Raw genomic sequence first — 27,810 nt, 5'->3', positions numbered from 1 at the left:
AACTTTGAAAAAGCGCCTTCGAGAGGGCGAAAATTTTGCAAACCGGTTTTTTTTATGGCCTCCAACATGTTTGTAAAGTATAATCTAAATCGGTTTATAACCGTTTATAGCCCCATATAAACCGATCCCCCGATTGTACTTTTTGAATCCCTAGAGAGCGGATTCTTATCCGATTTCGGTGAAATTTTGCATAATTTCTTCTACGATCTCCAACTCCCGTTTAATCCGACCTCCCGATTTTACTTCTTAAGCGTCTAGAGAGCGCAATCATTATTTGATTTGACTGAGATTTTGCATAATAATTTCTCCTACAACCTCCAGCATCCATGCCAAGTATGGTCTGAATCCGTGTCTATTTCTCCAATTAAACAGATCATCCAACCTTACTTCTTATGAGGATTTTATGGCTTAAGATCCCAGATCTGAGGATCGTTACATATGGCAGCTATATCTAAATGTGGATTGATATGGACCTTACACGGTTCGGCTATCGGGTGTCCTAGTACAATTCCATGTACGTGTCCATGTCAGGTCCATTCTGGACTAAATTTGGTTCGGGCAACAGGAAATCTGGTCGAACTCATTGCTCTAAATTTCAGCGAAAAAGGAAAAGCGGCTTTTTATGGGCTTAAGAACCTTAATCGGTAGATCGGTCTACATGGCAGCTATATCCAAATGTGGTCCGATCTGGACTATGTTCTTAGCTATGTATTACCGCACTTAGCTTTTTTTCACTAGTTTTGACCTTCGGACGAAAGTCGTTAAAATTGGTACAAATCTGTTCTCTAAGAAGAGGATATTTGGAGATTGGAAACCGCTCCGCTCCGGTAAAAGTTTATATGGCAGCTATTCAAAATATGGACTGATATAGCCCATGTACAATCCCAATCGACCTACATTATACATGCTAAATTTCAAGCGTCTAGCTTTATTCCTTCGAAAATTTGCCTGCATTCAACAGACAGACTGGCAGACATGGCTAAATCGGTTTAGAATGTCAAGACGATCTATTGTAGAATATATGTTCCTATGGTGGAGGGTATAAAAAATCCTCAAAATTAAATTACCCTACGAATACTGTGGTACAAGTAGTGGTGTATGCTATAAAAGAATCTTGTGCGAAATTTTTGCAAAATTTGTGATTGTCTTTAAAACGCGATAAAGTTTATAAGCGACCTTATAAAATATTGCAGAACTCAACATTTTACTTTCAAATGTCAGATTTATGCAACCATATTTTATAACTATGTCAGCTATATAAAAAAAAACCCCTTTAAGAGTAGTATGAATTTGTAATGAAGAGAAAAAAAAGTTTGTGGCTTAAGTCTTTTGTTTAGCTCTTGTCATAAAAAGAAAGAGATGTGAACTAAATAACATGAGGCTTAAATACATAATAAGAATACGTTACATCATCATCATCATCCGCGATTTCTTAGAAATTTTTCTTGAATATGAATAAATTAATGAAAATGAAAGTTGTCGGCGAAACGAAAAGGAAATTAAAATTAAAGCCACTACCACCATTACCAACACCAACACCAAATCAAAACCCAATGAAAAATCAACGACAGCCGGCATTAATATCGCATAAGTGAAGCGAATGGAAAACGACATGGTCATGTCTCTGTGTCAGATGGCCAGGAAGGTAGGTAGCCAGGTAGTTAGGTGGTTGGCATGGGACAGACAGACGGACAGACAGACGGACAGTTGCATGCAAAAGTTCAGGAATATGTGAGAAATTTTAAAGAGGAAATAGGAAGCGACCAATTGGAATTTATTTCATTTCATTTATAATTACCTGATATCTTAGACAATTCCAATTTTCTTATTGTGCCGTGTTAAATCTGAAATAGGAAAAGGAAGAAAATTAATATGTATGAGTAAAAAAATAAAATTTGTGTTAAAAATCGTAATACGGTGGAATGTAAAAATATCGAAAATAACTTTCACAAGAAATATGCTAGGAAGACAAATTTTACATACATTAAAGTATTTTATATCCAATAGCATAAGAGAATGTATTCGCATATAAAGAAATATTGGAAATGACATTCACAAGAAATATGTTAGGAGCGACAACTTTACAACTACACATTTCAGTGGCTGTATTCTTAAGTGCAGCCCATGTAATGTAGGAAATATTTCTTAGATAAACATATAATGGTGGCAGTCTCATAAAAAATACAAATAAACTTTTTAAGCGAATTTTATTTTATTGAAAATTATTGTTTTTATACCCACCACCGAAGGATGGGGGTATATTCATTTTGTCATTCCGTTTGCAACACATCGAAATATCCATTTTCGACCCTTTAAAGTATATATATATTCTTGATCAGCGTAAAAATCTAAGACGATCTAGACATGTCCGTCCGTCTGTCTGTTGAAATCACGCTACAGTCTTCAAAAATAGAGATATTAAGCTGAAACTTTGCACAGATTCTTTTTTTGTCCTTAATCAGATAAAGTTCGAACATGGGCTATATCGGACTATATCTTGATATAGCCCCCATATAGACCGATCCTCCGATTTAGGATCTAAGTCCCATAAAAGCCACATTTATTATCTGATTTTGTTGAAATTTGGGACAGTGAGTTGTGTTAGGCCCTTCGACATCCTTTGTCAATTTGGCTCAGATCGGTCCAGATTTGGATATAGCTGCCATATAGACCGATACTCCTATTGAGGGTCTTAGGCCCATAAAAGGCGCATTTATTATCCGATTTTGCTGAAATTTGGGACAGTGAGTTATGTTGGGCCCTTCGACATCCTCCATCAATATGGCTCAGATCGGTTCAGATTTGGATATAGCTGCCATATAGACCGATCCTCCGATTTAGGGTATTAGGCCCATAAAAGTCACATTTATTATCCGATTTTGGTACAATTAGAGACAGTGAGTTGTGTTAGGCCCTCCGACGTCCTCCGTGAATTTGGCTCAGATCGGTCCAGATTTGGATATAGCTGCCATATAGACCGATCCTCCGATTTAGGGTCTAAGGCCCATAAAAGCCACATTTATTATCCGATTTTGCTGAAATTTGGGACAGTGAGTTGCGTTAGGCCCTTCGACATCCTTTGTCAATTTGGCTCAGATCGGTCCAGATTTGGATATAGCTGCCATATAGACTGATCCTCCGATTTAGGGTCTAAGGCCCATAAAAGCCACATTTATTATCCGATTTTGCTGAAATTTGGGACAGTGAGTTGTGTTATGCCCTTCGACATCTTTCTTCAATTTGGCCCAGATCGGTTCAGATTTGGATATAGCTGGCATATTGACCGGTATCTACGTTTTAGGTTTTGGGGCCATAAAAGACGCATTTATTGTCCGATGTCGCTGAAATTTGAGACAGTGAGTTTGGTTAGGCTCTTCGAAGTCCTTATTCAATTTTGCACAGATCGGTCGAGATTTGAATATAGCTGCCATATAGACCGATATCGCGATTTAAGGTCTTGGTCCCATAAAAGGCGCATTTATAATCCGATTTCACTGAAATTTGACACAGTGACTTATGTTAGGCTTTTCGACATCCGTGTCGTATATGGTTCAGATCGGTTTATTTTTAGATATAGCTAGTGTACTTTTAGTATATGGTCCAAATCGGAACATATTTTGATATAACTGATATGGGACATAAGGTATGAAATTTCCACCGAATTTTGATGAAAGGTGGTTTACATATATTTCCGAGGTGGTGGGTATCCAAAGTTCGGCATGGCCGAACTTAGCGCCTTTTTACATGTTTTTTTTACATAATTTTGATTATTACATTTTTGAACTTTGTTTTTTTTTTAATTTTTTAAATTTTCTTTAAAAAATCTATACGTTTTCAATTTCCATAAAACAATTTACAATTTTATGTTAACAAATTCACATGATTTTTTATTGGTCACCTCTATGTTCTTGTCATTGAACATGAACAAGTGAATGCTGCCTAATTGTTGCACAAACTCGTTCGTTGCCATTCTTTATTGAAAATTTCTCTATAAGCAATTAAAACTCAAATATGCAAATGCATTTAGAGTTTTCCGCAACAAGAATATTGTCTAGTGAACATATTTCTTCTCTCACAAGACATCCTAGTCTTCGATAGCCCCCCAAGGCTACTTTTATATATCATGCTCAAATAAACTGTAGTTAAGAGCTTGAAAATTATTTTTTGTCATAAAGATAAACCTGTTACATGTCAATAGACAAAGCACCCCAAAACTAAACCACCTAAATGATGTACAAATTGGCATGCTCGTATCGCAAAAGTGAAATTGTAATAACATCTCTAGCAACATTCCTTCTAGGAAATCTTTAGTTTTTTTCGTGCTTTTACTCCCTGAAGAAAGTTGAAACAAGTACAGTGGCATATGATTGTTTAGGCCAGATCTTTGTTAGACGTTCAATGAACAGTTTTATTATAAGAAATAGCATCCCGGTGGTCCGCTTCGCTATCCTCCTTTTTGATACCCCTTTTAAGTGCAGGATTTCCAAATACCTAGGTAGTTTATACGGTTTATAGGACCATGAAATTTTGTAATAATTGCGTATTAAATTTCAGAAATATGTCCCCTTCTGTAAAGAAAGTACCAAATAGTACCAAGAATAGTATAGGAAAAATTATTAAGTCGCCCAAAATATATTGTCAAGGTATAAATCTGAATTTGCCTCAGATCGGTCCAGTTTTTGTAAATTTTATATGTTTTTGAAAAACTTTCCTATAGTTTTTCAAAAATCACCCTCTAGTAGTCACGAGGAAAGCGTTGTACAAAATTTTGGCAATAACTGCGCTTGCAGTGGCTCTAGGAGTGAAAATCGTGCGATATCTGAGCCGATTTCTATGGAATTCACCAGTAATGTCGAGAGTCAACAGAAAATCTCTCCTGCCAAATTTCGATAGAATCGGTTTCCAATGATCACATTATTACAATATTTGTTCAAATCGGATGAACACATATATGGGAGCAATATCCAAATCTGAACCGATTTTTCCAATTTCAATAGGCTTTGTCTCTAGGCCGAAAAACATTCCTGTGCAAAATTTGAAGATGATCGGACTAAAATTGCGACCTGTACTTTGTATACAAATTTATATGAAAAGGCAGACAGACTGACAGACGAACATTGCTAAATCGTATCAGAAAGTGGTTCTGAGTCGATCGATATGCTTATCAATGGGTCGAGAGATAGACCTTCTGGGTGTTACAAATAAATGCACTAAGTTATAATGCCCTGTACCACAGTCGTGGTGTAAAAAACCATATGCAATGTAAACAGCCAGTGAGACACACATCTTCATTTGCCTACTGGTCTCATTCAAAAACTTCCTTATATCTGGCTGTGCCAAAATTTGTTTTGGTCTACCTTTGAAAGACACATACCACCATTTGCCTATTGGGTAATATGCCATTCAAGTAAATTCCTTAAATCTAATTTGCCAAAAAATGTTTTGGTCTATCTACGTATTATCCTTTTTTAATGTCAAAAACCTCCTTATATCTGGCTGTTTCAAAATTTGTTTTGGTCTACCTTTGAGAGACACATACGACCATTTGCCGATTGGTCAATATGCCATTCAAGAAAATTCCTTAAATCTAATTTGCCAAAAAAATTGTTTAGTCTATCTACGTATTATACTTTTTAATGTCCGCGAGGAAGTCCATTTTGTTTGGTTTTTCTGATATTTTGCCTTTTAACACAACTACAACAATCCATGTCTGATGTTCATTAATGTAGAAGAACAACAGTGCAAATGTATTTTAAACAAGGAAATGCCGCACAAGTGTTTCATACCTACTTGATGCATGTGTGCAGCAAGAAAAGTTTTTCCTTTTGTGTGAGTGTGTGACCGAAACCTTTTCTTCCTTATTTGCTTTCCAAAAATCTTCTTTTTCATTTTATTTCTTCTAAAAAAACAATCCTAAATTAAGCAGCAGCCATTTTCAGCAAACAACAGAGTTTCAGCAATAGGTCTGTTGTTCTGAAAATGGAAAACTACTGCTGTAATAGCAGAACTACTGTTGTAATAGCAACTAACAGTCAGCAGACAATGGTTGCTATTTTCAGCAGACTTTTTTCTGTAAGTGTACTGATATAGGCCTCCTTAAATACCTCGAAATGAATTCTTGAGGCCAAAGAAGCCGCAATCAGTTCCCGATTTGATTGTTACGCAATAATTCAAATAGAAACTGAATAAATAAGGATAAATTTTAGTCTGAGATTTTAGAGGGTGCGCAGAAGATCGAGGCTTTTGGAACGCTTTTTTAAGTTCGGCTAATGGGGCAAATGTTCTGTCATAGCCAATTTTAGTAAGTTTTTAGCGGAATCTATGGTGATGGGTGCTCAAGATTCGGCCCAGCCGAACTTGACACGTTTTTACTTGTTATGCTCTGGGACAATGTCATGGTCTAGGACAGGTAGGGTTCCTTGGCGAAGGCCTTTGATATCCAAATACGAATGGACTGTGCAATTCTTTGCCATTGCGCCACTTTGTCATCGGAATGGGAAGTGCTTTCTTTAAATTGCTTTTGCTTTCTGACTTCCGGCTTCTGTGCAGTGAGAGTTAGTACATTTCTGCTTACGCTTAGAAGTGTGCGAACCTTTGCTGTAACGAGGTAATGATCAAAATCGATGTTTGCTTCACGGTTCGATTGTACCCGATCTTCTTATACGCTGAGTGAAGGCCTCTATTGCACAATGATCCTTTTGATTTTTTTATACCCTCCACCATAGGATGGGGGGTATACTAATTTCGTCATTCTGTTTGTAACTACTCGAAATTTTGGTCTGAGACCCCATAAAGTATATATATTCTTGATCGTCGCGACATTTAATGTCGATCTAGCCATGTCCGTCCGTCTGTCCGTCCGTCTGTCTGTCGAAAGCACACTAACTTCCGAAGGAGTAAAGCTAGCCGCTTGAAATTTTGCAAAAATACTTCTTATTAGTGTAGGTCGGTTGGTATTGTAAATGGGCCATATCGGTCCATGTTTTGATATAGCTGCCATATAAACCGATTTTGGGTCTTGACTTCTTGAGCCTCTAGAGTGCGCAGTTCTTATCCTATTGGCATGAAATTTTGCACGACGTGTTTTGTTATGATATCCAATAACTGTGTTAAGTATGGTTCAAATCGGTTCATAACCTGATATAGCTGCCATTTAAACCGATCTTGGGTCTTGACTCCTTGAGCCTCTAGAGTGCGCAATTCTTATCCGATAAGAATGAAATTTTGCACGACGTGTTTTGTTATGATATCCAACAACTGTGCCAAGTATGGTTCAAATCGGTCCATAACCTGATATAGCTGCCATATAAACCGATCTTGAGTCTTGACTTCTTGAGCCTCTAGAGTGCGCAATTCTTATCCGATTGGAATGAAATTTTGCACGACGTGTTTTGTTATGATATCCAACAACTGTGCCAAGTATGGTTCAAATCGGTTCATAACCTGATATAGCTGCCATATAAACCGATCTGGGACCTTGACTTCTTGAGCCTTTAGAGGTCGCCATTATTATCCGATTTTTGTACGACGGATCCTCTCATGACCATCAACATATGTGTTTATTATGGTCTGAATCGGTCTATAGCCCGATACAGCTCCCATATAAATCTATGTCTCTATTTTATTTCTTGAGCCCCCAAAGGGCGCAATTCTTATTCGAATTGGCTGACATTTTACAAAGGTCTCAAACATATAATTTAATTGTGGTCCAAACCGGACCATATATTGATATCGCTCTAATAGCAGAGCAAATCTTTTCTTATATCCTGTTTTGCCTAAGAAGAGATGCCGGAAAAAAAACTCGACAAAAGCGATCCATGGTGGAGGGTATATAAGATTCGGCCCGGTCGAACTTAGCACGCTTTTACTTGTTTTTTTTTTTTTATCTTTGAATATCTCGATGTTGAAATTTGGTGCAGCTAATTATCATGTTTTGCCGCTGTGAGGTCAATTTGACGCAATCGCTTTAAGGATATATTCATGGTCTTTGAGGTAAGTGTGTGTTTTACGACGATCACCAAAATCCAGGAAATCGTTTTTGGAAGGGAAAGAAACTTTTCGTGCTTGAAAATCAGGTTAATATATACAGAGTGTCAACTCACTAGAGCTTTATGTAATGACATAAATATTGGGTTGCCCAAAAAGTAATTGCGGATTTTTCATATAGTCGGCGTTGACAAATTTTTTCACTGCTTGTGACTCTGTAATTGCATTCTTTCTTCTGTCAGTTATCAGCTGTTACTTTTAGCTTGCTTTAGAAAAAAAGTGTAAAAAAAGTACATTTGATTAAAGTTCATTCTAAGTTTTATTAAAAATGCATTTACTTTCTTTTAAAAAAAATCCGCAATTACTTTTTGGGCAACCCAGTATTTCCCAATTTGTGTCTAATGCCATATTTTTCTAATCTATAGCACCCTTAAAGTAACTTCAGGCAAAACTTTTCAAAAATTCAAAAAACTTTTTATACCCACCACCGAAGGATGGGGGTATATTCATTTTGTCATTCCGTTTGCAACACATCGAAATATCCATTTCCGACCCTATAAAGTATATATATTCTTGATCAGCGTGAAAATCTAAGACGATCTAGACATGTCCGTCCGTCTGTCCGTCTGTCCGTCTGTCTGTTGAAATCACGCTACAGTCTTCAAAAATAGAGATATTGAGCTGAAACTTTGCACAGTTTTTTTTTTTGTCCATAAGCAGGTTAAGTTCGAAGATGGGCTATATCGGACTATATCTTGATATAGCCCCCATATAGACCGATCCGCCGATTTAGGGTCTTAGGCCCATAAAAGCCACATTTAATATCCGATTTTGCTGAAATTTGGGACAGTGAGTTACGTTAGGCCCCTCGACATCCTTCGTCAATTTGGCCCAGATCGGTCCAGATTTCGATATAGCTGCCACATAGACCGATCATCCGATTTAGGGTCTTAGGCCCATAAAAGCCACATTTATTATGCGATTTTGCTGAAATTTGGGACAGTGAGTTATGTTGGGCCCCTCGACATCCCTCGTCAATTTGACCCAGATCGGTTCAGATTTGGATATAGCTGCCATATAGACCGATCCTCTGATTTAGGGTCTCAGGCCCAAAAAAGCCACATTAAGTATCCGATTTTGATGAAATTTGTGACAGGGAGTTGTGTTAGGCTCTTCGACATCCTTCGTCAATTTGGCTCAGATCGGTCCAGATTTGGATATAGCTGCCATATAGACCGATCCTCCGATTTAGGGTCTTAGGCCCATAGAAGCCACATTTATTATCCGACTTTACTGAAATTTGAGACAGTGAGTTGTCTTAGGCCCTTCTACATCCTTCGTCAATTTGGCCCAGATCGGTTCAGATTTGGATATAGCTGCCATATAGACCGATCCTCCGATTTAGGGTCTTAGGCCCATAGAAGCCACATTTATTATCCGATTTTACTGAAATTTGAGACAGTGAGTTGTCTTAGGCCCTTCTACATCCTTCGTCAATTTGGCCCAGATCGGTTCAGATTTGGATATAGCTGCCATATAGACCGATCCTCCTATTTAGGGTCTTAGGCCCATAAAAGCCACATTAATGATGCGATTTAACTGAAATTTGGGACAGTGAGTTGCGAAAAGCCCTTCGACATCCTTCGTCAATTTGGTCCAGATCGGTCCAGATTCGGTATGAAAGGTGGTTTACATATATACCCGAGGTGGTGGGTATCCAAAGTTCGGCCCGGCCGAACTTAACGCCTTTTTACTTGTTTTTAGCTCCCTCTGTTTTGAAGGTCAATGATTAGACACATAGAAATAATGTTGACAAAAAAATATATAGGAATCAATAAGAAGTGATGGATCCCTAACTCTTGCAATAAAAATAATTTGTTTTCATTAGACTTTAATTGAGATGTTATCGTCTGATTGTAACTACCAACATTTATTTTTAGGGAAATTACCCTTATGAGATTACATGTAGAGATTGTATGCTCTTATTCCATGTTCGTTTCTTAAGTCTTTTGTTTTTGTTTGAATAATCACTGGTATATTTTATACAAAAAAACTAGGTTAATAGGTCAATCTGCAAAATGCCATGATTGACAAAATTGCGCTTATTCACCAAAGCAGAAAAACTTCCAAATGTTCTGTACCTCTTGAGTGTTTTTAAGACATTTGCCCTAAAACTGACATGGCCATAAGGAAATGATGAAGAGAAAAATATCATTAAACCATTGAACAAACTTTAATGAGCAATTGTTCTTACAGTGGTAAGTTGCTGTTACGATAGCATAATCCATCTTTATGTGCCACAGAACACGCATGAATGCCAAACAGTAAGAGTGAAGTTGGGCGGCTTTGAAAACGGTTTAGAGAAAGGTAGGTGTGTGGGGGAGAGCTTTTGTTTATTTTCATTCATTTCTTCATTCAATCATCAGACTGTTAGACAGTCACTCACTCTCTTGGCTTGGGGATGGTGACAGGCTATACAATATTTATGAGCTGTTAAAACGAGTTTTCCTAAATTGTGACCCAATTGCCTAGTTTGTTAGTTGTTGTCTGCAGCGTCGACGCTTCGTTTGGCTTTTCTTGGGCTATTTGTGTCTATGCGTGTAGTAAGCGAATGTATTTACATGGCATAACCACGATGGAACGATAGCTCGCTCCATCCAACGACTACTGCCATTGAAGAAATAAGTGCAAACCTTACTCTGTTTTGTTTTGTTTTGCTGCTGCTTCTTCTTCTTCTTCGGCATATAGTGCTGCATGATAATGCAGAAGACCAGTTGCTGCTAGCCGTTCATTTAGTCTGTCTTCTGTCTGCCTAAGAGCGATATGCAGCAGTTATATGCACTTGTACATGCCACAATATGTGGCAATGTATACATGTGTACAAATGCTTCTGCCGCGACATGTGCTACTACTAACATATTACACATTGGACATGTGACAATATCTTTGTGTCTCTGTTTCTGTCTGTGTGTCGGTTATCGTATCTCGGCCTGCTCAAAGCAATAAATGACAAACATGTTGTACTGGCAGGTAAGTGTGTGTGTGTGTGTGTGCGTGTCTTCTTGCAATTCTCTGGTAAATGAGTCAAAGAAAATTGAAGTCATACCACACACAAAATTAACAACAAATAAATTGTCAACATTTCAATTTGCGAATGCAATTGTAATCATTGGCAATGGCTGTGCTGTATGCACGTATTTTGCCAATTGCACAGTGGAATTTGAATGGGACATTTATGGAGAAAATTATAATGAGTTCGTTTCTTAAGTCTTTTGTTGATTTTTGTGAAGACATTTTTTCGTATATATTCAATTTTCAGATGAAGAAACATAATCCGTAGATTTCATCATGGAATTTGTTTTTAGTTTTGGGCAATTGGCTATTGCGTGCTTCATATGCAGTTTCTTCCAAAAAAACTGAATAAATGTTTTCTGGTTATATGTAATGGCTAGAGTCTGGATTTTTATGCAAAATCGAAATTTTGCCATCAGTTATTTGAGTTACATGCGTTGGTATTTTATGAACGCAGAATCGAAGTTCTGAAGCCATTTTATGTTTACAAAAATAAAATTTATTGCAAAATACCACCACATTAGGAAAGTAATGTATGTCAAAAATTCGATTTTGCATAAAAATCCGGTATTTAGTAATGGCCAAGTTTCTAACTGTTTACTGAGAATCTTAAAAAACACCAAAAAAGCAGACCAAACCAGTAATGAAAGGCAAAAGTCGGGTGGAGCCGACTTTATTTTGATTTGCCCAAAAAGTAATTGCGGATTTTTTAAAAGAAAGTAAATGCATTTTTAATAAAACTTGGAATGAACTTTAATCAAATATACTTTTTTTACACTTTCTTTCTAAAGCAAGCTAAAAGTAACAGCTGATAACTGACAGAAGAAAGAATGCAATTACAGAGTCACAAGCTGTGAAAAAATTTGTCAACGCCGACTATATGAAAAATCCGCAATTACTTTTTGGGCAACCAATAATACCCTACATACATACTACTTTCAATACATGAAATCTATGTTGAAATCTAGTCAGACTATTGAAAAACTGAACAGAACCTTGTAAGATTTTTTTCGATAGGACTTAAATGGCGCTACCACAGACTTTAGTGGCCATATCGGAGATATATCTAAATCTGGACCGACTTTAATGAAATTTTGCACACGTGGTAGGACGTTAAATAAAACACCTCACGCTAAATTTAATAAAGATCGAACCAAAATTATGACGACTACAGCCTAAAAGGTCATATCGAATGAAAGATATATATGGAAGCTATATCTAAATCTGAACTGATTTTCAGAAAATATTGCACACGTATTAAGACGTTAAATAAAACCTCCGATTAAAAATTTTGCAAAGATTGGACCAAAATTGTGGCTACTACAGCCGGTTAAGGCCATATCGGATGAAAGATATCTATGGAAGCTAAATCTGATCCGATTTTAATGAAATTTCGCACACGCATTGGGACAACAAATAAAACTACTTATGCTAAATTTTGTAAGGATCAGAAAAAAATTGTGGCTACTACAGCCGTTAAAGGCCATATCGGCTGAATGATATATATGGAAGCTATATCTAAATCTGATCCGATTTTAATGAAATTTCGCACACGCGAGACAACAAATAAAACTACTCATGCTAAATTTTGTAAGGATCAGACCAAAATTGTGGCTACTACAGCCTTAAAAGACCATATCGGAATAAAGATATATATGGGAGCTATATCAAAATCTGATCCGATTCTGATGAAATATTACACACATATTAAGACACCAAAAAAAGCACTTCATGTCAAATTTGGTAAAGATCAGGCCAAAATTGTGGCTTCTCCAGCTTTAAAAGGCATATCAGATGAAAGATATATATAGCAGCTATATCTAAATCTGATCCGATTTTATTGACATAGCGAATCACATATATTGGGAAGTCATAAAAAACTCTTTATGCCAAATTTGATAACGATCGGACAAAAGTTGTGGCTTCTACAGCCTTAATAGGTCAAATCGGATGAAAGATATATATGGGACTTGTAAAATTTTATGAAAATCGGACAACAAATGCTATCTGCACCTTGATTACAAGAATACATGGACAAACAGACAGACGGACTTAGCTAAATCGAATCAGGAAGTGATTCTAAGCCGATCGGTATACTTATAGTTGGGTCTAGTTCTTCTCCTCCTTAGCGTTGTAAACTAATGCACAAAGTTATAAAACCATGTACCACATTGGTGGCGTAGGGTATAAAAATCGTGGTGGAAAATCATTTATTTTTTATGGAGATTAAATTAAAAATAGCATTGAAACTGTTTTGAGATGGTTCTTAGTTCAATTGTTCTTATTTAGAAACTTACAAATGGTGAAATCTTACTACGTTCATTATAACTTGGAAATTCTCTTTAGAACTCAAATTTAAAATTTGTCAGATGTATTGAATAAAGTTCGTTTCTTAAGTCTTTTGTTTTTCGTACAATAAACTTAGCAAGACAGACGTTCTGTAAATTGGGCAAGGCATAGATTCAATAAATTTGGCAAGACAGATAATTTAGCATGTTCGCTACTAAAGTCGTGTGTATATTTTATTAATTTTTTTGAAAAATATTATTGAGCAGATACCAAGCGAACAAATAATTAAAGCTTCCAGGGGATCAATTAGTCACACAGTGGGATGGGTTTATCATATATCTACTTATGAACTCAAGAATATTATTTTCTACCAAAATTTAAGAAAAATCTTACCAAACCCGACCAAAACCCACCAAGTATTCTACAAAAATTGCTCTATATGTTTCTATACACACCACTGAAGATTTGACCATTTTGCTATTCCATTTGCAATACATCAAATTGTTAATTTTTCAACCATACAAAGTATACATACTAGTTCGTCTTTATATTTACAGACGATCTGGACATGTACGTCCGTCTGTTTGTTCAAATCACTCTACAGCCTTAATACCGATCGCACGATAAAAAATCTTGAGTTCATAAAAGTCGTATTTTTGCCCCAATTTCGAAAAACAACCGTGCCGAGTTTGGAAAAATCGATGTTCCATTTTTGCCGTTACAGTAAGTTGTATATACCCCTCAACATCTTAGAATGGACCGAATCTGAACAAATTTGTATGCAGCTGCCATATAGCATCGTTTTCCGATTGGAGGCATTGAACAGGTGAAGTTTGAACGCCAAAAAGCCGCATTTCAGAATTTACGAAAATTTGGTAGGAACCTACCAAAAACGGCAACACTGCTTATGAAACTTTTTGGGCCCTATTTGATGAGGTAGTTGCACAAATTGGGCAAAAATTTAAGCTTTTAGGGACTCAAGAATACAAATTTGAAAGACCGTTAAACCAATATGGTCCATTAACAATTCCCATTGATCTACATGAATAAGAAGTAATGCAAATTTGCTCTAGAACATTCCATTAGGGAACAGGGACAAACTTCTCACATATCAATGAGTGCTGTCCGATTCAAGTTTCAAGCTCAATGATAAGGGACCTCTTTGTTTTAGCCGAGTTAGAACGGCGTGCAGCAGGGCGATACCTCTTTGTTGAGAAGTTTTTTGCATGGCTGCCATACCAAATGATACAAAACAAAAATATTTTATCGAGTTCGTTTCTTAAGTCTTTTGTTTATTTACATTATTTCACCTAAAGGGAGTGAGTCGAGCTAATGACCATGAGAATGAAATTGAAGGATTTTAATTGATTACTGAAAAGAAACTGTCAGGCAACAGATGGATTTGATCACAGACAAAACGCCTTCGATATTCGTTTCTAGCGAGGCGAGTGCTATTTTCAATACCGTAGTATTACTCTCTAACCTCCCGTCTGTCGGGCCTACAGTTAGTTCATTGCTTGATAATTTGCAGCGTCAAACTTTAATCCAAATTGAAATGGCATATTGGATTTGAAGTTTGGCTACCACAAGCCAATTCCTGCAGCCGTTGGATCAATATCTCTTCATGTGTCAACATCGCTTCCATTTCTCTCTGTGTGATTTCAACCTTTGTTTATACTATCGAAAAGCTATGAAAATTTTAACGAGTTCGTTTCTTAAGTCTTTTGTTTATATAATGAAAAACTTAAGATATATAAAATTTTACAAAACTAGTGGCAAAGTTCTCTAGCTTTTAAGACTTGCTCTCGGAAGTGCACAGCCTTTTCTTAATACCTTTATTTTTTTTTTATTAAACATTGCAATGTTGGTTATATCGTTCCGTTTGGGATTACAGTGCAATAAAATTGCATGTCAGTGGCACACACGAAGTTGGCGCTTGTCTTCATAACAAACGTGTAGGTGTTATTATTAACAGTGGAATGTGTTCTTCGTTACAAGTAGTTGGGTGATATGTGAGACAGTTTTGCATATTGCCAATAATGTCGTTCATTTGTTGATTAGGTGAATTGCCAAATATACCGTTAATATATGTGTAAATGAAAACATGTAGATACAGTTTGTGATAACAAATAGTGCTGGCTTCATTATGTTCCGTATTTTTCATAGGTTTTAAGTATGTTGCGTTTAAATGTAATGTATCTTAACAAAGGTGCCATTGGTAATTTGACAGAAAATTGTCATGGGAATTCAATTTTGAACGAAGATGTATTCATTTAGTCATTCCGTTTATAGCACATCGAAATATTCATTTCCGGCTCTAAAAGGTATATTTTTCTTGATCCTCGTAAAATTCTAAGACGATCCAGTGATGTGTGTACGATTTTCAAACTGCCCGTCATTTCATATGGTGGTCCGTCCTTCTATTGAAATCACTCTCTTTAAATATTAATATATTTATCTGAAACTTTGCACAGTTCATTTTTTTTCCGATGGATTAAATCGGACTATATCTTATTATAGCTCTCCTATAGACCGTTCTCCCGACTTAAGATCCTGACTCCATTAAAGACTTATTTGTTAGCTGATTTCGCTAGAATTTGGCACAGTTAGTTTCCCCTTACTAATGCTGCCTAAATTTGTAAGATTACCTCCTCTACGAGTGGTGTAGCTATGCGGCACGCCGTTAGGATTCAGCAATATTAAAAGGAGGCCCCTTATCATTGAGCTTATACATTAATCGGACAGCACTCATCGATATTAGAGAAGTATTCCTTGTTCATTAGTGGAATGTTCATGGGAAATTTATTAGCAGTAGTAGTTGTTTTGGACACCCCGATAGCCTTGCGGAGTATGGTCCAGTGCGGACCATATCTGGATATAGCTGCCATATATACCGATCTCTCGATTTAAGTTAGTGGTCTCAAACAAGTCGCACTTATTAGCCAAATTCGCGGAATTTTACACAGTAAGTCCTTTGAAGGTAAACATAGTGGTGCATGCAAAAGCGGAAGACCAAAAAATGCGACGGATCAAGTGAAGAAAGACATCTCGAAGTAATTGGAGAAGGAGCGCAGAAGAGTTCTGCTACTGGAACAAATATGTTGTCATACCCAATTAAGCAAAGAAATTTCTATATAGGAGCTTCTAACTGGAGGTCATCGTGACGCTAATAGCCTGGGTTCGAATCCTGGCGAGAACGACAGAACAATTTTTCAGAGGTGGTTTGAAATCCAGACTTCCGCAGCATTATTCGACCGTTCGTTAGTCCTCTTCGAAATAAGAAAAATAAAACAAGTAAAAACGTGTTAAGTTCGAACGTGCTGAACTTTGGATATCCACCACCTCGTATATAACAATCATCCTATTTTATTATAACTTCACTACCATATCCATAGTTATATCTAAATAGGGGATTGTATCTATGATATTTTATTTATGTCCCGAGATCTCTTACACAAGCAACAGTTTAAGCGAAATAAAGTAATAAATTCGCTTTTCATGCGATTATGATCCTAGATTGGAAGATCGGACTATATGACAGCTATATCTTTGAAGATTGATGTGGAATATATTTTGGTCCCGTAATTGGCAGATTGGTCTACATGGCAGCTATATATTAATATTGTCCGATCTCATCCATATTTGGGTCGGGTGTCGGGAGTCTTAAAACTACAGACCGTTTAAAATTTCAGCGAAATCGGTTAACAAGTGCAGCTTTATTGGGCTTCGGACACTTTATCGGCACATCGGCCTATATGGCAGCAATATCTAAATATAGTCCGATCTGAAACATATTTGGGCCGGTTATCGGGAATTTCAAATTTCAGCTCAATATCTCAATTTTGGAAGGGAGTAGAGTGATTGAAACAGACGGACGGACAGACACACCGTTATAAATAAAGCTTTATTTATTACCCGATTTCGCTGACAATTTGAGGCAGTGAGTTGTTTTGAGCCTCCCGATATTCGAGCTTAATATGGTTGAGGTCGGACTATATTTAGGTATAGCTGCCATACAGACCGATCTCCAGATAAGGGATGTGAAGCCCATAAAAGCTTTATTTTTTTATCCGATATCGCTGAAATTTGAAACAGTAAGTAGTTTTAGGCCATCCGCCACCTGAACCAAATATGGTAAAGATCGGACTGTATTTAGATATAGCTGTCATATAGACCGATGAGCCGACTAAGGGTCTGAAGCTCATAAAAGCTTTATTTATTACCCGATTTTGTGGAAATTAGACCACTCAATATCCGAGCCGAATTTTCTCCGGATTGTGTCGAAAGGGGGGGACGAAAGGGATACCCCGAGGTGGTGGGTATCCAAAATTCGGCCCGGCCGAACTTTATGCCTTTTGCTAGATTTTTTTGTGGAAATTTTACATTCTGAAGGGAACAACATTTAATAGAAAGGGACAATTTGCGCATATTGTTTTAAATGCTCGTTGAATTTTGTAACCTTTCTAACGATGTAAAAAAATCTTCAATCGGTTTACATATAGTCTCACATCTTCAGAAATACCGAAGATCCTTAACTAAAATTTTCCTATGTCTCACAAAACGGTTAGCGGTTACTATACATATCAGCATGTTTTTTGTGGAGTTTTAGCTCTATCTTAAAAAAAAACAAGTTATGGTTCATTTCGGACTATAATTGAACTGAATATTGGAGACCATAGTAGAAGTCATTGTGTAAAATTTCAGCCAAATCTAGTAAGAATTACGCACTTTAGGGGCTGAAGAAGTAAAATAGGGAGATCGATTTATAGGGGAGTTGCATTAGGCTATAAGACGATTCATGCAATTTTCGACACGTATGTTAAAGGTCATAAGAGTAGCGTTTGTACAAAATTTCAGCTGAATCGGATAATAATTGCGTCCTCTAGTGGCTCAAGAAGTCAAAGCCCCAAATCAGTTTATACGGAAGCCATATCAGGTTATAGACCGATTTGAACTATTCTTGGCACAGTTTTTAAAAGTCATAACAAAACACCTCATGCAAAATTTCAGCCAAATCGGATAATAATTGCGTCCTCTAGAGGCTCAAGAAGTCAAAACCCCAGATCGGTTTATATGGCAGCTATATATGGTTATGGACCGATTTGAACCATTCTTAATACAGTTGTTGGAAGTCATTACAACACACATCATGCAATATTTCAGCCAAATCGGATAGGAATTTCTCCTTGTAGAGGCTCAAGAAGTCAAGATTTCAGATCGGTTTATATGGCAGCTACATCAGGTTATGGACAGATTTGAATTGTTCTTAGCACAGTTGTTGAAAGTCAAGTAACAAAAGTAACAAAACACCTCATGCAAAATTTCAGCAAATCGGATAAGATTTATGCCCTCTAGCGGCTCAAGAAGTCAAGATCCCAGATCGGTTTATATGGCAGCTATATCAAAACGTGGACCGATATAGCCCATTTACAATCCCAACCGACCTACACTAATAAGAAGTATTTGTGCAAAATTTCAAGCGGCTAGCTTTACTCCTTCGAAGGTTAGCGTGCTTTCGACAGACGGACGGACGGATGGACGGACGGACATGGCTAGTTCGACTTAAAATGTCATGACGATCAAGAATATATACACTTTATGGGGTCTTAGACGAATATAAGTTATAAACAGACAAAATTAGTATACCCCCCTCCTATGGTGGAGAGTATAAAAAGAATCAAGCCGAGGTGACCTACTTTTAACCCCATGGATTAGCTTCTGGACTCACTAGCGTCCCCAAATTTTGCATACTTATTGGAGAACACCTCAACATTGAGGATAGAGATGTACATATCTCTGTCTGTTCAAAAGTTCCTGTATTATTTCCAAGATATTTCGATTTGGCAACACAGTGAGCCAAGTTTTTATATATTTTTTTTAGGAAGAACCAATTTTTCTGTGAACGTAAAAATGTAATGAATTTATTTATGATCAAAAATGAAAATTTATTAAAATAGTCGCAAAAATTTGTTTTCCTAGGATTGTTTTTGGGAAATAATTTTCATTAATGTTTTGATTTTTTTAAATCGGCTCATGACGCAAGGTCAAGCCCTTTTACCATTAAATAACTTTATTCAAAATTCCAATAATGATTACTACCACTTGACTTTAATTTCATTGAGAGCCATTCCTCAAGTACCTTAGACGTTAAAACTGCCAGCAGCAGTCTTTATAGCTTAAACACTATGTTTTCTAGCAATAGAGAACTTCTTCAAAGCAAATAAAAGGTAATTGAGGTCAATGTGTCACTAGTATGGCCAATGAAATCAATTTGATTACCAAATATATGATAACAAACAACAACGCAGAATGACCATAGAGAAATGCAAAAACCACAGCAACATTATAAAAAAAATTCAATATGTGTAGAAAGTGTTAATTAATAGCGTATATAAACTAAAAAATACGTCAGTGGGAAAAGAAGGAATTTAGACTTAAACTGGTAATCAATTTGAGCACAGCCTACCGACTGAAATTCCAACCTAGCCATCTCTATCATGCGGCAATATGTGAAATTATTAATTTCACGTGTTCAATAAAGAATTTAGGTTAAGTGTACAAAAAAGTTTATTGACATATCCCAAATCTGGTCAAAAAAAAAAAATTAAGTGAAATTACAATAACAAAATGAAGTTAACTTAATAAAATCAAAAAAAGGCAGTGTTTAAAACAAATTGGTAAATTCACATACTTTAGTCATGGCTAATGCAAAAGCAACCAAAAAAAAACAAAAAAAAAAAACTTTTCAATCTCATGAAATAAAAAATTAGCTTACAGACAGAGGAAGATTACGCACGTCTCATGAAAAGTGAAATTTCTGTTAACAAAAAAAAAAAAAAAATATCAACAGCAACTTGAACTTTACACACATAAACTTGAGAAAAGAAAAAATTGTAATGCGGCAAACCTGGAATGACCATTGGCCAAAAGGCTGACTAATAAGATACACTGGAAAAAATTAAGGAAAAGAAGAAGAAACAACCCATTAAGCCTGTATCTACCGGCATGAAATACGTCTGTGGAGGTATTAGAGAGGGTAAAAATAGGAACGATGCAAAAGTGGGGTGTATTAGAGCCCACGACATACATTGCAGTTCACTAGGCTAGAACCACTGAAATGTTGGCTAAAGGAGGCATCTTATCTAAAAATGGGGGAGGGTCGACTGGTGGAATCTACCGGCATGAAATACATCTGTGGAGTTATTAGAGAGGGTAAAAATAGGAACGATGCAAAAGTGGGGTGTATTAGAGCCCTCGACATACATTGCAGTTCACTAGGCTAGAACCACTGATATATTGGCTAAAGGAGGCATCTTATCTTAAAATGGGGGAGAGTATTTGGATTTTATGTTAAACAAAAAAAAAGGCGTTGGATACCCATTACCTCGGGAATATATTGGGTTGCCCAAACAGTAATTGCGGATTTATTAAAAGAAAGTAAATGCATTTTTAATAAAACTTAGAATGAACTTTAATCAAATATACTTTTTTTACACTTTTTTTCTAAAGCAAGCTAAAAGTAACAGCTGATAACTGACAGAAGAAAGAATGCAATTACAGAGTCACAAGCTGTGAAAAAATTTGTCAACGCCGACTATATGAAAAATCCGCAATTACTTTTTGGGCAACCCAATATGTAAACCACCTTTCGTCATAATCCTGTGAAAAATTCATAATTTATGCCCCCATAGCAGCTTTATCGAAATATGGTCCTATTTGCACCAAATTCTACACGAATATTGAGTGGTCTAATAAGTACAAGTCATTGTTTAATTTTGCAGAATCAAATATTGGTCTTTTTGGTAGCCATATCCAAATATTGACGGATATGAACCATATAGTCACGGATGTCGAAAAACCTAACATACAATAATTCACTGTGTCAAATGTCCTTTTTAAGGGGCCAAAATTTTAAGTTGAGAGATCGGTGTATATGGCAGCTATATCCAAATCAGAACCGATCTGGGTCAAATTGAAGAAGGATGTCGAAGGCCCCAACACAACGCACTGTTCCAAATTTCAGCGAATGGGTATTTTATGGCCCCAAAACCTAAAATCGAGAGATCGGTCTATATGACAGCTTTATCCAAATCTGAACTGATCTGGGCCAAATTGACGAAGGATGTCGAAGGGCTTAACACAGCTCACTGCCCCAAATTTCAGCAAAATCGGATAATAAATGTGGCTTTTATGGGCCTAAGACCCTAAATCGGAGGATCGGTCTATATGACAGCTATATCCAAATCTGGGCCGATCTAGGCCAAATTGACGAAGGATATCAAAGGGCCTAACGCAGCTCACTGTCTCAAATTTTGGCGAAATCGGACAATAAATGCGCCTTTTATGGCCCCAAAACCTAAAACCGAGAGATCGGTCTATATGACAGCTATATCCAAATCTGGACCGATCTGGGCCAAATTGAAAAAGCACGTCGAAGAGCCTAACACAACTTACCGTCTCAAATTTCAGCGATATTTGACAATAAATGCGTCTTTTATGGCCCCAAAACCTAAAACCGAGAGATCGGTCTATATGACAGCTTTATCCAAATCTTAATCGATCAGGGCCAAATTGAAGAAAGATATCGAAGGGCCGAAAACAACTCACTGTCTCAAATTTCAGCAAAATCGGATAATAAATGAGGCTTTTATGGGCCCAAGACTCTAAATCGAGAGATCGGTCTATATGGCAGCTATATCCAAATCTGAACCGATCACGGCCCAATTGAAGAAAGATGTCGAAGGGCTTAACCCAACTCATTGTCTCAAATTTCAGCAAAATCGGATAATAAATGTGTCTTTTATGGGCCTAAGACCCTAAATCGAAGGATCGGTCTATATGGCAGCTATATCCAAATTTGAACCGATCTGGGCCAAATTGACGAACAATGTCGAAGGGCTTAACACAACTCATTGTCTCAAATTTCAGCAAAATCGGAAAATAAATGTGGCTTTTATGGGCCTAAGACCCTAAGACCCGATCTGAGCCAAATTGACGAAGTATATCGAACGCAGCTCACTGTCCCAAATTTCAGCAAAATCGGATAATAAATGTGGCTTTTATGGGCCTGAGACCCTAAATCGGAGGATCGGTCTATATGGCCGCTATATTCAAATCTTAACCGATCTGGGTCAGATTGACGAAGAATGTCCAAGGGCTTAACACAACTCACTGTCCTAAATTTCAGCAAAATCGGATAATAAATGTGGCTTTTATGGGCCTAAGACCCTAAATCGGAGGATCGGTCTATATGGAAGCTAAATCCAAATCTGGATCGATCTGATCTAAATTGACGGAGGATATCAAAGGGCCTAACACAACTTACTGTCCCAAATTTCAGCAAAATCGGAAAATAAATGTGGCTTTTATGGGCCTAAGACCCTAAATCTGAGGATCGGTCTATATGGCAGCTTTATCCAAATCTGGGCCGATCTGGGCCAAGTTGACGAAGGATAACTTTGACTTCAATTGTGGTGCATATCCTGTGTCATATGGTCCTTAGCGAATTTAGGTGGCAATTTTTGACGATATGTATTTTGTTAAGGGTTTTTTTCTATAGTTTTCAAAGCCGCAGAGGGCCAGCATTCATAACAGTGCCTCTATGGTGGATCTAAGTGCAGTAACTCAGGCCAAATGCTATTCTATTCAATCATTTAGTTTTATTTATTTCCCCACATATCTCTCAGTGTCTTTTAAACAACTACAAATAATTTTGTAATTTTATTCAACTCCAAAATTAAGTAAGATTTGAATGAATGACACGAAAGATAACCAAGCAGGCATTTCGGTAGGCAGACATGCCGCCGCACTCTAAAATATGTCTAACAAAACCATCCTCACACACCATAGTTTTTTTTTTTTTTTGGCAACGATGAAAGAAAGATCAACCAGACTCCACCACCGAAAAAAACCTAAATTGCTTGAATATTTTCTTACACCGAAAATCCAATGACTCAGTGGGATAAAATGGCTGTGGCAGGGTATCTGCACTTGAATGTTAACGAATAAACATGATTGACCGCCAGCCATGCTGGCAGATCGCCCGGCTTACCTGGGACAAGGCAACAAAAAATTGCAGATACCTCTTACCATGAATGCTAGCGGTGTGACTGCCAATGACCATTAACTTGAACATGATTCATTATTCAAAATATGCAAAAATCTTATAGAGGGCGGGGTAAACAAACGCTAACAAAAACGAGTGTTTATTTTTAACAATGGGAAATGGGGGATTTTTCTCGACGAAAAAAAAAAACCTGGAAAACAGATGCGTTTACATTTTTCATGAAGAGGTTATCAATGAAATGCATAGAAACAACCGGAGGGCAAATAAATTATAAAAAAGTGAAAAAGGCATTATGTACCCTCCTCCAGGGATACATTTTTCCACATTTCGGAAAATCCAGTGAAAAATCCACCACTGAAGAACCGATGGCTAAACGAAATAAATCACAATGAAATAACTCCCAAAGAAAAAGTGAAATAGTCCCCAAAAACATCACTACATTTTATGACTTATTGTGCAGTGAAATAAGTTCAACATTTTTGGGAATTGTTTCACTGGGACTTAGAAGCAAAATCGGAAGATAGGTTTATATGGGAGCTGTATCAAGCTATTGATCGATTCAGACTATATTAGACACTCATGTTGAAGGTCATGAGCGAAGCTATTGTACAAAATTTCAGCCAAATCGGATGAGAATTGGGCCCTCTAGAGGTTCAAGAAGTCAAAATCCCAGATCGGTTTATATGGCAGCTATAGCAGGTTCTATACCGATTTACGCCATACTTAGTACAGTTATTGGAAGTCATAACCAAACACTTCATGCAAAATTTCAGCCAAATCGGATGAGAATTGCGCGCTCTATTGGCTCAAGAAGTCAAGATCCAAGATCGGTTTATATGGCAGCTATATCAAAACATGGACCGACTAAAATCATACTTGGCGTAGTTGTTGAAAGTGCTACCAAAACACTACGTGCAAAATATCAGTTAAATCGAATAAGAATTCGAGGCTCAAGAAGTCAGGGCCCAAGATCGGTTTATATCTCAGCTATATTAAAACATGGACCGACGTAAACCATACTAAGCGTAGTTGTTGAAAGTGCTACCAAAACACTACGTGAAAAATTTCAATAAAATCGGATAAGAATTGCGCTCTCTAGAGGCTCAAGAAGTTAAGACCCAAGATCGGTTTATATGGCAGCTATAAACCGACAGACAGACGGACGAACGGACCGACGGACGGACATGGCTAGATCGACTTAAAATGACATGACGATCAAGAATATATATACTTTATGGGGTCTTAGACGCATATTTCTAGGTGTTACAAACAGAATGACGAAATTAGTATACCCCCATGCTATGGTGGAGGGTATAAAAATAGTCCGTTCTCTGTCATATTCAGGAAGTATGTGTAAGGGTGAATTAAATCTTATTGTACCAAGACCTTAAATTGGGAAATCGGAATATATGAGAGCTATATCCAAATATCGACCGAAATGAGTTGAACTAGGCACAGACGTCAAAGGGCCTAACACAGCTCAATATGATAAATTTAAGTGAGATCTTGCAATAAATGCAACTTTTATAGGCCCAAGAACTTAGATCGGGAGATCGGTATATAATGCAGAGATATCCGAATATTATCTGATCTTAGCCATGTCGAGGGGCCTAACGCAAATTGTCTCATATAACTCGCTGTGCTTAATTTCAGCTAAATCAGGTAATAAACGCTGCATTTATGGCCCCAAGAACATAAATAGGGAGATCGGTATATATGGCAGCTATATCCAAATATAGCTCGATCTTAAGCATAATTGTTTCGAATGTAGATGGACCTAACGCAATTCATTGTGCGAAATTTCAGCGAAATCGGGCCCAAGACCTTTAACCGGGTTATCGATATACATGGCCGCAACATATATCTATATATAGACCGATCTGAGCCATATTGAACACGAATCTCGAGGGGCCTACCACAACAGATTTTACCAAATTTCTTCGAAATCGGATAATAAATGTGGCTTCAACCTTCCAAGGGTAAATATTTTTATGAACGTCCTGGTTCAAAACCCACCAGGGTGGGTCAACTATATATTTGGAGGAAACTGCCATATATTGTATATCACAAAGTTACATATAAATGAAGACAGCAAAATGCAACATACCCTCCCTCCAGTTCCCCCCTCTGGTAGATTTTTTTAAGAAGAACAAGTAAAAGCGAGTTAAGTTCTGCCGGGCCGAATCTTATATACCCTCCATCATGGATCGCATTTTTCAAGTTCTTTGCTCAGTACCTCTTTATAGGCAACAAAGGATAATAGATAAGAATTGCTTTGCTATTTGAGGTATAACAAATTATGGACCGATTCGGGCCAGACTTGAATAGGATGATAAGCAGGTTAAGTTCGAAGATGGGCTATATCGGACTATTTCTTGATACGGCCCCCATACAGACCGATCCGCCGATTTAGAGTCTTAGGCCAATAAAAGCCACATTTATTATCCGATTTTGTCAAAATTTGGAACAATAAGTTGTGTTAGGCCCTACGACATTCTTCTTCAATTTGGCCTAGATTGGTCCAGATTTGGATATTACTGCTATATAGACCCATATCTCAATTTAAGGTCTTGGGCCCATAGAAAGGCACACTTTTTTTTTGTCTGATTTCGCCGCAAATTGGTACAGTTGTGTTCCAGCCATCGTTCCTTTGAAATCCTTCTTTAATTTGGCCCAGATCCATCCAGATTTGAATAAAGCTGTCATATAGACCAATCTCTCGATTCAAAGTCTTGGACCAATCAAATGCGCATTTATAATCCGATTTCGCTAAATTTGACACATTGACTTATGTGAAGCTTTTCGACGTCCGTGTCGTATGTGGTTCAGATCGGTCTATTTTTGGATATGGCTACCAAAAAGACCAATATTTTGTTCTACAAAATTTATTGACTTGTACTCATTAGACCACACAATGTCCGTACCGAATTTGATCCAAATCGGAACATATTTCGATATAGCTGCTATTGGGGTATAAATTAGGCATTTTTTACTGGATTATGACGAAAGGTGGTTTACAGATATACCCGAGGTGGTGGGTATTCACCTGAATACCCTGAACTTAACGCCTTTATACTTGTTTGTGCTTAAATTAATTAAATCACACAGTATCCTATTGTGTCATTATGGTTGATCGACTGTTTTGGGGTGAGATGGTTCCCAAGACATATGACCAGAATAAAGATATCAGATTCTCAGTCCACAACAGCATATAACTATTTTAATCCCATATTGTCATGATAGGTCTATACAGCCGTTCGGTGAGGAGTGTCTATGGGACGCCCTGCCACTTGAGCACAAATTTGAATGTCGCACTCCACTCAAAAAAAAAATCTATTACTTGATCCCCATTATCTTTTGAGCTAAAACTTGGATAGGACAGCACTCATTGATATGTGACATGTTTGCCCTGTTCCTAAGTGGAATGTTCATGGGCAAAAACTTTGTATTAATCCCTATTAGTCTTAATAGGTAAATTAACCTCTTTGAGGCGATTTGAGGAGGTAAAGCGCCACCTATTGTAGATAATTGAACACAATTTTTTATGTCATATTCGCAATCTTCTTCCAAACACCTTTCATTTGAATCCCATATAGCAAATATGCCTATTTGGGGGTGGGGCGACACCCTATTACTCGGACCTCATTCTTTATGTCATATTCGTAACTAGCTCGGGAAAACATTTCATTTAAGTCCCATATTGATATGTATGCCCAATATGTCTGTTTAGGGGTGTTTTGGGGTTGGGGTTGCCCCTTGGGTACTTGAACCTAATTCTTAATATTCGTGTTCTACTCTCTAATATCTTTCATTTGATACCCTTATTGTCCTGATCGTTCCACTTTTGGTTTGAGTGGTGTTTTTGGGGTCCACCCCCCCTTCTGATATGAAAAATTATATAGGCTGTTGCTCCTTCCAGACCATATTCGTAATCTACTCCCGAATAGCTTTCATTTGAATTCCATCTGATCGTCCAATAATTCTATTTGAAGTGGTTTTTGGAGTCGGGTCGGCCCGCTTGGTTCTTGGACTCAATTTTTAATATCAAATTCGTATTCTACTCCAGAATACTTTTCATTTGAATCCCATATTGTCCCGATCGATGCACGATTTTGGTACTGATTTTTTTAGTACCCATCTAAAAACCAATCCGAAGTACATCAACAACGGTTCAGAAATAAATATACCGGATGTTGTTTGGACGAATAACGACCCCCATCAGAGTCTGATTAATCATTATTTTCGAATAACAAAAAAAAAAAAAATAAAACTTTTCTCTCAAATCTCCACTTTATAAAATATGAACATATTTTTAAAATTAACCTCAGAGGTCGTAGTAAGGCCAAATGTTAATGGCAATAAATCCTCAAAATTTGACACAAGTTTATTATAAAAAA

The 27,810-nt window shown here is 37.1% G+C and overlaps 1 protein-coding gene across 1 annotated transcript in view; it reads right to left on the bottom strand.

The window, feature by feature from the left end:
* LOC106088176 (trithorax group protein osa) overlaps nucleotides 1–27,810 on the bottom strand; it is a 90,525-nt gene that overhangs the window by 26,311 nt on the left and 36,404 nt on the right. Inside the window, exon 2 of the mRNA XM_013253562.2 lies at nucleotides 1,799–1,844. The gene's annotated coding sequence lies outside the window, so the exon portion shown is untranslated. The remainder of the gene's footprint in view (nucleotides 1–1,798; nucleotides 1,845–27,810) is intronic.

This window comes from Stomoxys calcitrans, chromosome 2 (genome assembly GCF_963082655.1).
Source record: "Stomoxys calcitrans chromosome 2, idStoCalc2.1, whole genome shotgun sequence".
NCBI lineage: Eukaryota > Metazoa > Arthropoda > Insecta > Diptera > Muscidae > Stomoxys > Stomoxys calcitrans.
The sequence above is the reverse complement of the archived record's forward strand: the minus strand, read 5'-3'. Positions and strand labels throughout refer to the sequence as shown.